The 18,597-nt window shown below is 48.9% G+C and overlaps 1 pseudogene; it reads left to right on the forward strand.

Annotated features, from left to right (window-relative positions):
* Positions 1–1,051: 1,051 nt before the first annotated feature.
* Positions 1,052–1,464, forward strand: LOC114699180 (annotated as a pseudogene).
* The last annotated feature ends 17,133 nt before the right edge of the window (positions 1,465–18,597 follow it).

Raw genomic sequence — 18,597 nt, forward strand, 5'->3', positions numbered from 1 at the left:
TGGTGATGACAGGGCTGGCCAGTGGACAGCCGCAGTGCAGTGGAGGTGAAGGTCGGGCAGGGGGGTGGTGTGGGAAGGGTACACAGCCCCCTCCGCAGGCCTTAGGGTGTCTGGGTGACTCACAGATGGCTTTTCTGCCCGCACCTCTTACCCTCCCTCTGTCCTTTGATGTCCTGCTGTCTTTCTGACATGTGAACCATGCTTCTCATGACGACACATGCCTGTAATCCCAGCACCAACGATACAGAGGCAAGAAGACCGCCACAGTTTGAGGCCAATGTATCTACACAGCGAGTTCCACACTAACCGAAACTACATAGCAAGACCCTGTCTCAACAGAACAAAACAAAAAAATAGAACAAGTTGCAAAAATTTACTAGAATAAAATTATGTAAATATGGCCTCTTTCAAATTGTCTTACCATACCATACCCACCTAACTTGTTGCTATGCTGTGAGATGACACAAGGTCTACATGATAAGAAAGAGTGACAGGTGACTTAGGCATGGAAATCTGGTGCTGGGCCACAGGTGAAAGGCTCCTTAAACATAGGCGTTGTGATAAGGAGGGAGCTAGCTGATAGGACCACAGAGCAGCCCCCTGAGCAACTAAGGAGAGGGTAGCACACATAGCATGGATACACTGCATACCAGGATGATTTACTTGTCAGGCTGCACAGAGCTGAGTGATAACACCTCATCGTGCTGCATGAAATGCCGTGCAATTTAAAACTCAGTAATTGTTTATTTCTGGAATTCTCCATTTAATATTTTCAGGCTGTAGTTGACTTTGGGACTGACACCTCAGAAGGCAAAACGGAGCAACCCCCGATGGCGCTGCTCTGGTCAGATACATCCCCGTGGAGCCTTCCCCACAGTGGAACAGGTCGTGGGGGAGGCTCTGAGCTGGGGCCAGAGAGTTGTTCCCGGGACTCAGTTTCTCCCATATAAAATGAGTTGCTGACATTTGCTTTGCTTGCTACAAGGGCTGTTGGAAGAATGCATATGCTTCTTAAAATGCTCCATGGGCTCTTTCGGATCTTGGCTCCAAGATGACCAAAAAAAGAAGAAACAACGGTCGGGCCAAAAAGGGCCGCGGCCACGTGCAGCCGATCTGCTGCACAAACTGCGCCCAGTGTGCGCCCAAAGACAAGGCCATTAAGAAGTTCGTCATTCGGAACATCATCGAGGCCGCCGCGGTCAAGGACATATCCTAAGCCAGTGTCTTCGACGCCTATGTGCTTCCCAAGCTCTATGTCAAGCTGCATTACTGCGTGAGCTGTGCTATTCATAGCAAGGTAGTCAGGAATCCATCCCATGAAGCCGGCAAGGACCGGACACCCCCATCATGATTTAGACCTGCTGGTGCTGCACCACGACCTCCACCAAAGCCCATGTAAAGAGATGGCTTCATAAAGACAGAAGAAAAAATACCTTGGAAAAATAAAATGGGACTTACACTTTTTGAATGTGCCTAAAAAAAAAAATGCTCCATGGATGAGGACGTTTACTCTTGGGTAAGTTAGCACATACCATCTCCTCCTCTTTCCCTGTGATTTCCACACTAACCAATGTGATTTCCTCCCCCTGCCGCCTTCCCCCCTCCTTTCCCCTCCTCCCCTCCCTTCTTCCACCCCTCCCTTCTTCCTCTCCCTCCTCCTCCTCTTTCTTCTTTTTGAGACAGATTCTCATTATGCAGTCCAAGCAGCCTGGAACTTAGGGTCCCCTGCCTCTGGGATTACAGATAAGCACCACGGTGTCTGTTTGTCCTAACTTCTTACAACACATAGCAGGCCAACATGGAACCTTCAGGCTGGGAGCAAACTCTCCTTCAGAGGCCGCTTCATTCCTGCCACTCAGCCCATCCACGTGGCTGAGAAGAGCTCCACCACTGAGCATCTTTGCTGGGAGCCCTGCCCAATCCTGGGACCCAGGCATGTCCTGTAACCCTGACAGGCTCTGTCTGCCTCTAAGAGGCGCAGGTGGACAGTGGTCAGTGGGAGTTCAACAGATGGTGAGGGACAGTCACAGAATGTGTCTGCCATGTGGCCAGTGCTTTGTATGTTAGCTATTTCCACCACCACAGGTTCCCCCCGGCCGACTGCATGGTCACCTCTGTCCTCTGCCCCCTCGGGATAGTGACATGACTCAGTGGCCTTGTCTAGACTCCCCCGGGGATGAACACCCACCCAGAATGACCACCCCTCTCATCTTCAGGTGCTTTCCAACTTGTTTTTTGTTGGTTTTATGCTGTACTCATCCCCAGCACCACACAGACAGCGCCCCGGATAAACAATGTTAAGTAATGGATGGCTTGCCCCTCCCCCGCTCCTCACTCTAGACTCCAGGGAGAGATGTTTGTACACGAGCTGGGGTGAGAGGAAACAGACGGGATGGGGAGGGGATTGGAATCCCCAGCTACTCCCCTAGAGCCAAGGGGCCTTTGCTCCGCACTGGCGTCTCTCGTCTCTGCCTCCAAGCGACAGCACACGCCTTGCCCTGCACCAGAGTGTCCTGTGTCCTTCCCCTGTGCCCCGCCAAAGCCTGCACCACAATGTAAATCAACACTGCCCCCCAGCCTCTCCAGACAGCTCCTGCACCCCAGCCTAACTTTATCCTCCACTTGGGTATTTGACACCTGTACCTTTTATAATTACCGCTGTTATAGTTTCGGATATATTTCCTTGTCTCCACTGTCCGTTTAATTTTGTTCCCTTCAATGACGTTCAGACAAAACGTCCTGTACTCTACTGTCTTCAGGGGACACAAAGGTTGGAGAGATTCAGGGTGACCGCCTAGAAGGCTGGGCAAAGCAAGGCAGGTGGGCAGATGTGCCTGGCGGGTACCCTGTCTGAGACTCTCCTTCCTGTGGTGGGGATACCGGGAAGCCACAAGAGCCAGAGCTGCAGCTGGCCTCATCTTCTCTCTCAGGGGCTCACAGTAGGTTCTTTCCAAGGAATTCGAGGTGTTTTGTTTTGTTTTGTTTTTTTACTATGGGGGTGGAATCATTGTATAGTGAACACATTACAGGGAAAGGGGCCCCCAAAAGGGGAAAAGCATGTTGGAAAGACCAGGCAGGGAGGACAGACGGAAGCATGACTGCCTGAAATGGAGAATTCTGAAACATGCTGGAGGCAGGGCAAGACAAACTCCTAGTCTGAACAAAAGCGACTGCCTGGGGCACAGCAAGCAGCTATGGGAGGCCACAGAGTGCCACCTGGTGGCCATCAGGGGAAATGCTTTGTGTGGGTCTGGTTCAGGTGGGCCGTCCTCTGCTGCCAGGTCTCTCTGGGTCCAGGAAAAGTCTCAGACACCCGTTGAAGTCTCTAGTGTCCCTCAAGATCTGTGGTTGGTATGTAGAATGAATGGAAGATTTCTTAATAAAAAAATGAAAAAGAGAAAAACACAAAAATCACATAATAAAAATAAATAATAATAAACCTTTGGTTTTTTTTTTTTGTTTTTTTTTTGTTTTTTTTTTTTTTTTTTTAAGAAAGAAATGGAGAGAGAGAGGTCTGTCCTGGAATTCTCTGTGATTTTCACCCTCTGCCGGCCCCAGACCACCACACACACCCCTTCCTCTGCTCCTAGCTGAGATGAAACACCATCCGGTGGAGACTCCGCTCTCAGCACCGGATTTTGCTGTCTGCAATGCTTGGAAAGAGCCAATCTGTTGGAGAAAGGATGCTAGTATGAGCTAACCACGAAAGTGAGGACTTAGAAGCTAGCTCCAGCTGTCCTTTGGGACTGTCTCCCTGCTCCTAATCAAAGCCGCCTTCTCTTCAGTTACACACTGTTTGCTTTTGCTCGGACTGTCTTTCATGCAACACCTAAGAACAGCTTTCCCTTGCAAGCACAGCTAAGTGTCCCTGCTCCATCGTTCTTCAGGGCGGGATTCCTGGCCCAGGACAATTTTACCCTTTGGCCAGACAACCCTTGGCAATGTCTGGAGGGAGGCCTTTTGGGCTGCCATACCTGGAGGAAGGAGGCTGCTACTGACCCCTAGTGACAACAGGCCGACACTGCAGAGGACGGCGTCCATTGCACTCAGCGTTAGCGCCCAAACACCAGCAGCGTTAAGGTCCCCAGGGATAGTTCTAGCTGCCTCAGGAACCAGTTCCCTTCTAGAGGCCTGCTTCATCATCTGTTCATATGACCTTGTGGGACCAGATCTGTCCACCTGCAACTCTGACTCCAGTTTTGGCTCAGCAGCTACCTGGCTATCCTTGGTTCTTAGGGTCAATCCATCCTCCCTCGGTGCTTCCAAACAAAGAACTTGGGCGGTGTACGATTAAGTAAGAGACGCGCATCGCTCTGCAAAACCAGTATTATTTGCACTGGACGGGTTTGATTTTAAAATTATGATTACTGTATAACTTTTCCCCCTAGCCACCCCTTTTAACAAAGACACGCTGAAGGTTTGCTAAAGCCCTGCGCAGCAGGCGAACAAAGAAGAAGAAAAAAAGACTCTTGTCAAGTCAAATATGAAAGGCCTAGCGCCCCTAATTATATCTTGGAAGGAAAGCCTTGTCCTGGTGACACTCGGGCTGGCTTTGGGCCAGCTCAGGTTTCCCCCTTGACGATTTTGTAGGAAGTTTCATGATATGGAGACGTTGTTGAAAAACCCACCGCTTGACTTCTGCTGAGCAATCGGCTGCAGATATCAAACGCGCTCCTGCCACTTGGGCGGCTGGTTATCTCGAGCAAAACGAGCTTGCCATTTTAACCCGGGGCTTCTCAGAGAAGTCAGGCCACTCTGCCTGCCTCCCACCTGCTCTCTCTCTCTCTCTCTCTCTCTCTCTCTCTCTCTCTCTGTGTGTGTGTTTCACAAAGGATCTCTGAGGAAGCTTGGTTGAGAGGTGCAGACTGATCCCAGATAGCTGACATTCTGCATTCACATTGATTATTAAAGGAGCAGCAAATACTGTTTTTCTTTTGTAAACAAAACAAAACAAAAGTTAAGAAAGGCAGCTCCATGCTGGGCGGTGGTGGTGCATGCCTTTAATTCCAGCACTTGGGAGGCAGAGCCAGGTGGATCTCTGTGAGTTCCAGGCCAGCCCAGTCTACAGAGTGAGATCCAGGACAGGCACCAAAACTACACAGAGAAACCCTGTCTCAGAAAAAAAAAAAAAAAAAAAAGGCAGCTCCTTTTTTTGTCCCTCCCTCCTCCCCTTCCTCCCCCCCCTTCCCTCCCCTCTTGCCCGACTTTCTCTCTTGTGCTGGGGACCGAACCCCGAGCTTTGCACCATGCCCGCTCGTCAAGCTATACCCCCACCCCCAATTCAGTCTCTTAACACGAAACTCCGAAGTGACTCATGAACCACTCTTGCCCTATTGTAAGTTCAAGATTTTAGCATTTTTTTTTTTTTTTTTTTTTTTTTAAGGCAGGGCCTTACACAGTCCAGGTGGGCCGTGGACTCCCTTTCTAGTAAAGAATGACCTTGAACGCTTCCTCCCGCCGCCGCGTGCCTCTCAAGTGCGTCTTCACACCGTGTGTTTGTAGCGCTGGGATGGAACCCAGAGTTCCCTCCAGGCGCTAAATGAGCTACATCCACAGCCCAAGCGTCCGATGACTCAAAACATTGAAAGGGAATGGAAGTAACCCGACTGTCAGGCTATACCCCACCCCGCATGCCTTGTTCATCTGCTAAGGAAAAGTTTGTATGTAGGGTCAAGACATGGAGTCGACGGCCTGATCCTGTGCAAAGTGTTCATTCCTGGGCAAGGAGTGTCTGGTGACGAGGAATATATTATAAATCATATTTTTTAGTGAGAATGACAAGGCTCAAGAACCCTTGCCTTAGGGAACCTGTTCAGTTTGTCAGTTAGAATTCAGTCCGCTGAAAGAGAACGAGCCTGTTCTTGCCACGGGAGGCCTGGTTCCAGAGGAAAGGGCCTTCTGAGGAGCCATCAGGGCAGACGCGGTGGTGGCACCAGGCAGTGTGCAGATGCCTCTCTGCACAAAGCTTTAGAGCCCTCCAGAGCCGGCCCCTGTCTCTTTGTCTCTCAGCCATCCAAGGCCTGATGTGGACGTGCAGGGATCCTGTGGCGATGCAGGGGTCCGGTTGTTGCTCAGATTTATAAGCAGGCTTGGACTCTGTTCCTTCGGGGAACGGGATTTTGGAGGCGCTGCGCATGAGTCTGAGAAGGAAAAAGGGTCAGTATCAACCCACTGCCCTCCACAACCCAGAGCCTTGTACTGGGTACAGATGGGCCATCTACTTGGGCAAGGAGTGGGTTTTCATTCTGCACCCCAGGACTTGATGATCCTGAAATGTCTATAGGTCTGAGAAGGTGCCTGGGACAGTTCACTGAAGGGCTCAGGAGGCAGCAGGTGGAGAAGAGACTCTAAGTCTTAATAATGACATACTTTGGGCCTAGAACCCCAAAGAGCTACACTCCCTCATTGCTGAGTCATGCGGTCTCCATCCCAAACCAAGAGGGAACCCAGCCCTCCAGCCCTGACCTTCTAGGGCCCTAGTGACTGCTGGGCTATGTAGCTACCGTGGAAGGGTAGCAGGAACCCTTGGCCAAGCCTTAGGCTGTCATCTGCAGGCCACTGCTCCAGAAGCCCTCACATCAGCTGTGCTGTTGAAAACCCACCTCTGGGCCCCACCACGGACCTTTCCAGTTCCCATCTCTGGGGGATGTGGCTGGCTTCTGTATCCAGCTGATTTCTCGGGTGGATACCTGAGAGCCACAGAGCAAGCAGTAGCAGGAGGGAGGTGTCTCCATCTCCAGTGCGCCTTCGAGGGAGCAAGGCATGAGCTTTGTCAACTCACGTCGGTTTCCCGCCTTCTTTCCCTGATGGCTTCGTGCAGGGCAAGCCTCACCCTGGCATCCTGCACCTCAGCAAGCTCGCCCTGAGAGGAAACACAGTGGTTCCAATAATTTGTCCTGCTTGACCGAGGGGAACACTAAATAAAGCCTAGAGCCCTTCCTCATGTGAGCTTCTATGGAGGCCCAGAAGACACCGGGAAAGGGGAAAAAAATGGTGGATGAGTTGCCAATTGCACCACAGTCTCACGGGCTTCCACTTCGATCGCTGGTGTGACACTAGCTGTGTGTGCAGTGCTCTCAAGCAGCCCTTCCGGTGAGTGATTGGACCATGTGTAGAGGAGGAAGCTAGGGCACAGAGAGGTAAAGCAACTGGCTTAGGCCACACAGCAAGGCAGGCAGAGCTCCAGGTAGTTCCCATGGATGTGGGTTTTTGTTTGTTTGTTTGTTTGTTTTTGTTTTTGAGACAGGGTTTCTCTGTGCAGGTTTGGAGTCTGTCCTGGAACTCTCTCTCTGTAGATCAGGCTGGCCTCTGCTTCCTGAGTGCTGGGATTAAAGGCGTGCACCACCACCGCCGCCGCCGCCGCCGCCGCCACTACCACCACCACCACCACCACCACCACCACCACCACCACCACCCAGCTGGAGGTGGGGTTTTGACTAGCCCTCTCTACCCCAAGTTACTCCTCCCTGGAGCAACTCTAGGTGCCGTGATCACGGACGTGTGGGGTTTGATGGAAGAAGGCAATAGTGAGAAATGAGGCGTATGAGGGAACCAAGAGGGTCAGCGGGGAAGAGAGACTCCAGCGGCCTCAGCCTGCTTCTCCATCACTGATGGATCTCTCTGCCTGTAACTGCAAGAGGAGAGAACACCAACTCCTTGTAGCCGGAATGACAGAGAGCTGGACGCTTGTGCCTGTCACAACAATCGCCTCCTGGGGATGGGCCAGCCTCAGGCCATGCTGTCTCAGGCATGCAGGGATTCACAGGTGCTTGATGGCCGGCAGCACCTGCAGCTCTCTCTGCACCTCAGCAGCCCCTGAGGCTGGCACCTCTTATCAGCTCCTCCTGGCCCCTACTGCCCTGTTGCCATGAAATCCAATCATGGGAAAAGACTTCTTTGAAACAGACATGCTCATGGGCCAGGCCATGTGGCTCGCCTCCTATTCAAGCCTGTTTGTCAAACTTGAAGGGGCTTTATGTTTAAGTTCCTAATGCATTTTCTATTCTCTACAAAAAAAAAAAAAACCACAGCCATCAATTAAAAAATAAATAAATAAAAGCAAGCAAGAAAACCCATGAAGCACACTTCTCTGTCCTGAGTGACCATTTTCTTTGATCCATTAAGATCCGAAAGCGAGCCCTTCTTCGTCTCTGGAGTATGAGGCAAAGAGGGAATAATTATCCATGAAGTGGCCATCCAGGTGTTTGTTTTGTGATGAAAGAAAACTTTTGAGAGCTTGGAAGAAAGAAGGAATATGTAAGTCTCTCCAGACGCCATCAGTAATAATATTAATGAATTAATGATTTACCCGAGGCTTATATGTCTATTTGCTTTGCTGCTCATAAGCATACATCGTTTCCATAGTAACCTTGACATCAGACCAAACTCCATCGCTCTGGGAAGCAAAGGGCAGCTCTCAAGGAAAAGCATACAGTCTCGCTTGCTCTTTTCAGTGTTTGCCAATGGGAAAATGATAAATTGATATGTTCTAAAGGAGCCGTTTGTCTTTTTTCCCTTCCTTCCCATTACCACCGAGGCGTGACATTTGAAACGCCTACTGTATCAACATCTAATTCCACCACCTTCCTTCTCAATGTGCCTTTAGTCTTAGCCAAATACCGCCGCTCTCTCCGACATTTTTCATTTATTTACATATGTGTGTGCATACACACACACACCATCAGCTTCTTACCAACAAACAAAAATGTTGATTTATTTTCTTAGCTGCTTTAAAAAAAATCAGTAATCCCATTGCTCATGTACAAGGCTGCACTACAGACTTTACAAATGACCACAGAGTGCTGGACGATGAGGATGGAAAGTTCTGGACACACCAAGTTTTAGAAGCCCATGTACTCACAATCGCTTAGATGTCAGAGAGTCAAATTTCCTTAATACAAATTCACAAAAGATTTTCTGTGGTCAGACAGATGAATATAGGTATCTAAGAATAGCATAAATACAGATTAAGACTCATACCCAACTCAGCACCATTTCCTTGGGTTGCTGTAGCTTGTGAACACATTCTTGTAGGCTGGCTCAGTGGCTAAAAGCATTTTGTTGCTTTTGTAGAGGACCTGGGTTCAGTTCCCAGCACTCACATGGCTGCTCAGGGCTGTTTGTAACTCCAGTTCAAGGAGACCCAATGCTCTCTGGTGGTTCCTGTGGACACCGAGCACATGTGTGGTGCACTTATACACACATAGGCAAAACACTCATTCACATAAAGTGAAAATAAATCTCTGGGGCTGGAGACGTGACTCAGCACAGTTAAGAGCCCTTGCGGCTCTTCCAAGGGACCAGAGCTGGGTTCCCAGCACCCACATCAGGCAGCTTCCTTGATGAGATGTTGACAGGCCAGGTCTTGCGTGGGCCTTGCAGGGGTAACCACAGTTTTGGTGGGTTCATGAGTGCGCTGGCCATGTCATGTCCAGAAGGCATTTTTGTTTGTTTTTTTAATAATTATTTATTTTTATTTTTTATATGCATTGGTGTTTTGCCTGTATGTATGTCTGTGTGGGAGTGTCAGATCTCGGAGTTACAGTTGTGAGCTGTCATGTGGGTGCTGGGAATTGAACCGGGGTCCTCTGGAAAACAGCTAGTTCTCTTAACTGCTGAGTCATGTCTCCAGCCCCGAGAAGACCTTTTTAAAAAACAGATTTATTTATTTTATTTTGCGCGTAGAGGTGTTTTACCTGTGCGAATGTGTCTGTACGTGCACCACATGCATGCCTGGTACCCATGCAGGCTAGAAAGGGATGTAGGAGGCCCTGGAACTGGAGTTACAAGTGGTTGTAAGCTGCAATGTGGATGCTGGGGTCTGAACCCAGGCCTTCTACAAGAGCTGCACGTGCTCTTATCCACTGAGCCATCTTTCCAACCTCCAAAAGATATCTTTTTGCAACAGGACTCCACATGTGACCCTTCCGTTCCTTTTTCTCCCTCTTTGTTGCTGTTCCTTAAGCCTTAGAGGGGGTGTTTGAGATGACGTATTTAGGGCCAAGCACCCCACTGCCCCCTTTTCTCAGCACTTCAATCTGTTATGAGTCTCTGCATTAACCACCCCTGATGCACTAACTTTTTCTGTCAAAGGCTGAGAGCATCGCTAGTCTATAGATGTAAACATGAATATTTAGAAGGTAATTGGAGCACATGTCCAATTAAAAAAAAAATAGTGAGTCCCCCTAGAGCCTATGATCTTTCCAGCTGCCAGGACTCATCCAGGTTTACAGTACCAGACATGTTCCTTCCTCAAATCCAAGCAGAAAGCAGCTGGTTACCCCCACAACATACATGCAACCATTTCATCAATGGTCACATCTAACCAGGCCAGTCTTTATTGTCGTTCAAAGGGTCGTACCTGGGTAAGACTTGATTTTTTTTCTTCCAGTTGAGTTCCAGCTTGATTTCTTCATGTCCTATCTTTAAAGAGCATGGTGTCTTCAACAATGGAGACCGACAGAGCCGGCTGGAGAGGGACAGTGTAGCAGGAACACAGCTGTCTGTTTCTCACACAACTTAACCAGGCTTCCTGGATCCCAAGCAGATAAGATAAGGAAGCCAAAGACTCCTGGGGCTGAGCCCTGCCTCAGGCTCTGAACTGCATCTCCATCTTCCAAGAAAGACTGTGAGGGCTACATAGGCCGAGTGGTTTAGACAGCAACAAGAATGCTTGACATGATTAGGGAAATGCAATGCTCCTGGCTTGGCTGCTCGGCCTCGGGCTTGGTTAAATTCACAGACGGCATCTGCCACATCCCCATAGTCCCATCATGATACCTGTGGACCGGATTCCAGTCCTCTTCCACCAGCAAAGGCTATTTAGGGCTTCTTGGCTTGCTGACTATAACTGAGGCCTAACTACAGAATTAAACACACACACACACACACACACACACACACACACACACACACACACACACAAATAAAAACAAATTTCAGGACAGCCAGAGCTACATAGTGAGACCCTGTCTTGAAAAAACAAACAAGACAAAAACAAAACCAGGTTTTACCATATAGTCCTGCCTGGCCTAGAACTTGCTATGTAGACCAGGCTACCTTTGAATTAAAAGAGCTCTGTCTGCCTCTGCTTCCTGGGTGCTGGGATTAAAGGTATGCACCACCATACCTGACTCCTACAGAGCTTTCTGAAACATGATGGGACCCTGGCCAAGATAGTCCTATGTTGTTTAATGACAGGCACATATATATGCAAGGGATTGCTTTGTTGCATGATCTCTTTGCTGTGTGGACATCATGGAATATACATGCTTAGACCTGGTGTAGCATCTCCCATACACGCCGGGGTTTTGGGACCACCACGGTGTATGCAGTCCATCATCGGCTGAACCTGAACATCATTCTTCCGTAACTCCATTTAAAGGTCTAAGAGCATAGGGATGAAAAGGGGGTCTGGCTGTGGACTTCTCTTCTGGCTGTTCCGGTGCTGCTGCTATGTGACCTAGACTCCACGGTGCAACCTCCTGGTGACTCAGTTTCCTCATTAGCACAAAGGATGATTTATCTGAAGGACACTAACTCAGAGGGGGCCACAGGAGCACAGCTGCCTGTGGTACTCACTGCATGTGGCTGCCAGCAGTCTACATTAGTCACGTTTCTGTTGCTGAGACCGAATACCGGGACACAAAAGCAACTTTGGGGGAGAAAGGATTTATTTTGTTTGATGGTTCAAGAGAGACTTGCTCATGCTGGGGAAATCATAACAGCAGGAACAGGAAGCTGGCCGATCCCACTTCAGGGTGCACACAGGAAGCAGAGAGGGAGACAAGGAAGGGGGAGGGGGCAGGATGTCAGGTTCCAGCCACCCACTAAAGGTTCCACAAGGTTCTCAAACCTGCCACCAAATGGAGACCCAGTGTTCAGTTAAAGCAGCCCATGGGGCACATTTCTCCTTCAAACCACAGCACAGCCGCCTGATAGAGGCTGCATGTGATTGCTAGCCCCTCAGAAGACGCTGCTGTGTGTGGAAAGAACCCTTCCTTTAGGTGTCAAAAAGGATAGAATTGCAGCCCCTCCTCTTTGTGGGTAAAATCATCCTCCTATTTGCATTCAAGGAAATAAGAGATCAGAAAGTCCCAGAGACACATCCATCACACAGCCAGACATGGCGGAAGCTGAATCGCAACCCAGGCTTCTGTGACCTCAAAACTTTTATAGGCTGGAGAGATGGCTCAGTGGTTAAGAGCACGGACTGCTCCTCCAGAGGTCCTGAGTTCAATTCTCAGTAACCACATGGAGGCTCACAACCATCTATAGTGGGATCTGATGCCCTCTTCCGGAATAAAGATGTACATGCAGATAGAGCACTCGTATACATAAAATAATTAATTAATTGAAAAAAGAGAGAAAGAGAAAAGCTTTTATAGTTTTGTTCCTCTCCAGGCTGATACTCCAGGCTGATGCCCCAGACAGTGAGTACGGGGCACCGTCCAATGTGCAGTCCTCCCCAAGGACAAGTGACTCTAGCCCTTGGGGAGATGCAGCTTCCCGTTGGCGATCTAGGACCCCTTCCTAGATCAGGGTCACCCACAGGCTTGGTGTGGCATCACCAGGACTCAGCCTCATCGGTGTTGAAGGATTTTGACTCTGTCATGTCATGCTCATCTGTGTGTGTGTGTGTGTGTGTGTGTGTATGTGTGTGTCCCCATGCAGCCCATTTGACTCTGTCAAGTCATGCTCATCTCTGTGTGTGTGTGTGTGTGTGTGTGTGTGTGTGTATGTGTGTGTCCCCATGCAGCCCATGCTGATCATGCTGTCAACCCTCCTCCCACTCGCTTAGACTGGCTTAGGGAATCAGAGCTGGTGCTCTGTGGGTGGAGGTGGAGGTGGAGATCTGGAGATCTGTTCTCTCGGCATGATGTATCAGCTCCGTCCCTTCTTCAGGCTCGGTTTGCAGCCCCACCCTCTCTCTGCTGAGGTGGCTTCCTAAGGCACAGCATTGGGACCCGGCTCCCACCTGAGTGTTCTGAATTTAGGTCACAATCACAGACGATCAGTCAGGACTTTAGACACTGGCATCCGCCCCTCCCCCACACTCATGGAAGAAGCTCTGAGCCAGAACACAATGCCTCTTTTTTTCCCCCCCATTACCCGCTCTGGTGAATAAGGAGTCACTTTCAAGGTGGGGTCAGCCAGAGGAAAAGCAGACGACCTGTGCCCTGACCCATGGAGAAGGACAGATTAGGCCCTCCTCTGGTGGGTGAGTAGGTGCAAGCTTCTATGGCGGGGCAGGCCCCAAACTGTGGCTTCTGCCGTTTCTTCAGCTTGGATGGCCATCCTTCTGCAGGCACCCACCCCAATGTGTGTGTGTGTGTGCTCCTTTCTCAGAGCTATCTGTTCTTGTTTGATGAATCCTTGTTTTCTTCAGTCTCTCTAAGGGGTTCATTTTTGGAGAAGGATTCTGTGCTTTAGGTATGGGGTCACCTGTTGAGGTGGGTACCACATCATTCAGGGTGTTCAGTGGGCTGCCTGCTCTGCAGATGGACCTTTTGTTATCATGGAGACAGGCTCTCACTGTGTAGCTCAGCCTGGCCTGGAACTTGCTATGTAGAGCAGGCTGATTTCAAACTCTCGATCCTCCTGCCTCCTGAGAGCTGGGATTATATTCGTGCACCCCTACACCCTGGCTGGAAACTGACCTTTGGCTGTATCTCAGGGAGACCAGTTGCCAAATCCACCTCTCTCACAGACAGCTGTGGGAGCTTGGATGCAGTATAAAATCTTCCCACCTGTGTGTCCCCACCTGTAAGACGACCGTAGTGGGGGCAGGACACCGGGCCAACCTCTTGGGGTGTGTCGTTGGACTCCACAGCCATGGCCACCACTGTTCATGTCACCACACCCCAGTTAAGGGAGATGGGACCCCTGAGTACTCCAGGCCCCAACAGACTGGTCATGGAGGGGGTCCTCCTTTGCCAGCTGCACACAAACCTCTCCCACGCCTCAGCTGCTTCAAGGGCAGACTCGGTGTTAATCGTTCCCTTAATGGCAGCTTACCTCATCCGTATATGGCCTTTTATTCTAATTTCCTATAAGAGGGCCCTTGTTGCCTGGGCAACCGGGAGCTGGGGCTCAGTTCCTCTCTTGCACTGACATTGCCCACCTTCCTCACTTCCTGCTAGCCATCCTATAGAGTCCCCCAAGACTCCCACGCAGGCACATCACGTGCTGAGCTCCCCACCACACCTTGCTGCTCTCCCCTCTCTCCCGTTCCAACTAGTTTCCTCCATTTCCCCAGACAGTTAAGCATCAACTTCCATGCCATCTGTATATATACTTCTATGTATCTGGAAAGATTGGGACCCACAGATGAGAGAAAATGCAATATTTGCCTTTCTGAGACTCACTTAATTCTCTTAATATGAGTGTCTCCAGTTGCATCCATTTCTCTGCAAACAACTTCCCTCTTCTTTATAGTTGAAAAAAAAATCCTTTCTGTGTATAAACTACATTTTCTTTATCCGTTCTTTTGTTGAATGGCACCTAGGCTGGCTTTGGAACTTGGTGTCTTAGTCAAGGTTCTATTGCTGTGAAGAGACACCGTGACCAACACAACTCTTACAAAAGAAGACATTTCATTGGGGGCTGGCTTACAGATTCAGAGGCTTCGTTCATTATCATCCTGGCAGGGAGCATGGCGGCACACAGGCAGACATGGTACTGGGAGTTCTATATCCAGAGTCACGGGCAGCTGGAGAAGAAGAAAGAGCCACTGGGCCTGGCTTGGGTTTCTGAAACCTCAAAGCCCACACCAGTGACACACTTCCTCCAACAAGGCCACACCTCCTAGTCCTTCTAAGTAGTGCCACTCCCTGATGACTAAGCATTCAAACATAGGAGCCTATGGGGGCCACTCTTATTCCAACCACCACACTTGGTCATTGTGAATAGTGCTTCAGGGAATGCTGATGCTCAGTGTCTCTGTGACATGTTGGCTTACATAACTGGGTCATTGAGTAGGTTTTTTATTTTTTAGCTTTCCGGGGAGTCTCCATAGTGGCTAGACTGATTACATTCCCACCATGATGGTTCTCTTTTGCCCACATCCTCACCCGCATCTGTAGTTTCCTGAGTGCCATTCTGACCTGGGTGACAAAGACTCTCAATATAGTTCTTGTTTGCGTTTCTCTGATGGATAAAAGCGTTGAACCTTTTTTCATATGTTTATTGGCCATTTGTACTTTATTTTATTTTTTTATTTCAGGGCTGAGGACCGAACCCAGGGCCTTGTGCTTGCTAGGCAAGTGCTCTACTACTGAGCTAAATCCCCAACCCTGTACTTTATCTTTGGAGGTCTGTCTGCTCGTTCCATTAGCCCATTTATTGACTGGTTTATTATTTTGATATTTAGATTTAAATTTTTTTCCCTGTGTGTTTGTGTGCACGTGTGTATGCATGGCACATGTTGTCTGGGTCAAAGGACAGTTTTTAGGAGTCTGTTGTCTCCCCCACTCCCACCCCCCACCCCCACCCCTGTCACCATGTGACAGGTCCAGGGGAGTGAACTCAGGTTGTCAGGCTTGGTGGTAAGCATCTTTGCCAGAGCTAATGTTTAGCTGATTTAGTTCTTTGTGTAGTCTAGATACCAACTTGTTTACAGTCTCAGTGCAGTGCCCTCCTGCATGTCCTGTTCCTTCCTCTCCAGGGTCCTGGGTATCCTGCCATCTCAGGGACACACATCCTCCCTATAGGCACACCTCTTAGGTCCTGGTGTTAGTCACTTTGATGGTCCACAGCAGGGACCTGGTGTCTGTTCCCAATGGGGTCCTGGCCCATGAACTTGATAAACACGTCTGAATGCATTCATCAGCCATGGCAGATCTTCTGTCCTTTCCTCTTTTCTAGTTTCCTCTGGCATCTTTGCCCCAGACACAGGTGCTTTCCTCCACTTCACAGCCCTATTTCCTCCCTTGAGAACTTTTTTTTTTTAGGGTCTTGCTATGTAGCTTAGGTTCAAATTCTCCTTCCTCCTGCTTCAGTCTCCAGAGGACTGGGAATATAGGTGAGTGCTCCTCCTAGCTCCTCCCGGCCTCTGAAGGCATCTTAAACACTGGAACTCGTGTGTATCTGTCTAAGTCAAGGATTCACGATGATCCTGGGTTCCTGACACTGCTGGATGAATGAACAATGAATGACCCCGGTCTGGTCACATGTTCTTTTGTGTATGTGCATTCGAGTGTGATATTTGCCCGTGTGCAGGCACGTGTGTGTGAGCGCTCCCTGCATGTGTATACGCATGCACACGGAGGCCTGAAGTTGACATTGTGTGTCTTCTTCTATCTCTCCACACTTTATTTGTCAAGGCAGCAGCTCTTACTGAACCTGGAGTCCCCGATTCCTGCTGATCGAGCTGGCCCCTCTGCCCCAGGGATTCCTGTCCCTGCCTCCTGAGTTCTGGGGTCACAGGCAGCTGCCCATGCCTGACTGGCTTGTCCCTGGAATCTGATTGCCGTGTTTGCAGGGCAAGTGTCTTACCTACCAAGCCACCTCCCCAGCCCAAGATGTCATTGTCTCAGGAAGGCTCATTGGAGTCATTTTCATTTAATTTACTTTTATTCATTTATTCATTGAGTGTTTAGTTAGTCTAGCTGTAGTGGGCACAGAACCAAGCAGAAAACGGTGGTTCAGACTCATAGCCGTAGCTAATGGAGAGAACATAGCTAAGGTGTAAGAGCACAAAACCACACAAAGCTAGCCCGCTCACACCCACACAGCCACACCCTGCCAGGCTCCCCATCTCTAGCCCACACACTAACCACTAGGCAGGTATGCCTCATTATTTTCATTTTAACCACCAGGAAACGAACCCAGAGAGTGGGAGAGACTTGTTCAGACCCACATAGCTGTGGAGTACGTGGCAGCCTCATGAGCTCAGGCTCATCCCTTCCCAGAGTCTGCGTTTCTTACTGAGGAGAGTACCTGCTTAGAGTCATTTTTATTTAAGATTTTTTTGATAATTTTTTTTTTGTGGTGCTTACTGGAGGTAGGAGTGTGTCAAAGCCAGGGTCCTGTGCACAATACGCAAGCTTTCTGCCACTGAGACACAGCCCTATTCATTAGAGCCATTTTAATTTACATTTACATTTATCTATCTATCTATCTATCTATCTATCTATCTATCTATCTATCTATTTAGTGTTTAAGCAGTTAGTTCAGCAGTGGTAGATATAGAACCAAGGCTGTATATTCTAGGCTAGCATCTTACCAACCCTTAAAGTCACTTTAATTCTATCTATCTATCTATCTATCTATCTATCTATCTATCTATCCATCAATCCATCTATCTATTATCTATTTATCCATCTATTATCTATCTATTCATCCATCTATTATCTATCAATCCATCCATTATCTATCTATTTATCTATCTATTATCTGTTTATCTATCCATCCATCCATCTATCCATCCATCCATCCATCCATCTATCTATCATCTATCTATCTATCAATCAATCATTTCTCCTTCTCTCACCACTCTCTCTCCCTCCACTCACCCACCTGCCTACCTATTTACCTATCTATTTGTACTGGTGGCAGAACCCAGGCCACATAAGCTAGGGCTCTACCATTGAGCTATGCTCCAGGCCCCACTTTTTAAAATTTTAAAGTTATGGGTTGGAGTATTTGCCTGCATGTTATGTTCTGTGGTGCCATGTGAGTGCCTGGTACCCACAGAGGTCAGAAGAGGCCATTGAATCCTCTGAGCTATGTAGATGGCTGTGAAATGCCATGTTGGTGCTGGGAATCCAAGCTGGGTCCTCTGTAAGAGAAGCCCGTGCTCTTCACCACTGAGCTGTGCCTGCAGCCCCTGGAGCCATCATCTCAACATTTCAACAATGTTGTGTATGTTGTATTTTCCTAGCTACGTTGTGAATGTTACTCAGTGTGTCTCCAATACTGTATCACAAAAATGACAAAATACTTGGAGTGGGGACTCTTTGGAGAATATAAAGAACCTATGTTAGACATCGTCCCTGCAGACTATTGATGGATAATTAGAGTTGCTTGCCGTCGTGTTATCTTTATTTATTTTTGCTAACTCCTGACTTGAAGTGTGATGACTTTGCTGTTTACTGTTGTTAATTTTTTTCATGGAGTCCTTCCTGAATGATCCCAGAGTCACCTGAAGGTCAAGTCAGGCCTGGCCAGGCAAACCGAGTCGTCTGTTCACAGAAGTGTTCCAGCCACTAGGACGGGGTGCAGTACGGCTTTCCAGAAGTCTGTGACCTGCACCAGTGTTTCTGATCCATTGTGTGGCATTTTTGTTTTGTTTGGTTTGGTTTGGTTTGGTTTGGTTTGGTTTTTCGAGACAGGGTTTCTCTGCGTAGCCCTGGCTGCCCTGGAAACTGCTCTGTAGACCAGGCTGGCCCCGAATTCAGAGATCCTCCTGCCTCTGCTTCCCGAGTGCTGGGATTAAAGGTGTGCGCCACTATTGCGTGGCTGTGTGGCATTTGTTTCCTCTTACAGTACCTGACAAGGAATTTGAGGGTGAGACCTTATCTGTGTGTCTGTGTGAACAGAGCTTTCATGCACCCCCTTGAGACAAGGGGTTGCTGCGGCAGCCATGCTGTAGGGAGT

The sequence above is a fragment of the Peromyscus leucopus genome, chromosome 20 (genome assembly GCF_004664715.2).
Source record: "Peromyscus leucopus breed LL Stock chromosome 20, UCI_PerLeu_2.1, whole genome shotgun sequence".
In the NCBI taxonomy this organism is placed as follows: Eukaryota; Metazoa; Chordata; class Mammalia; order Rodentia; family Cricetidae; genus Peromyscus; species Peromyscus leucopus.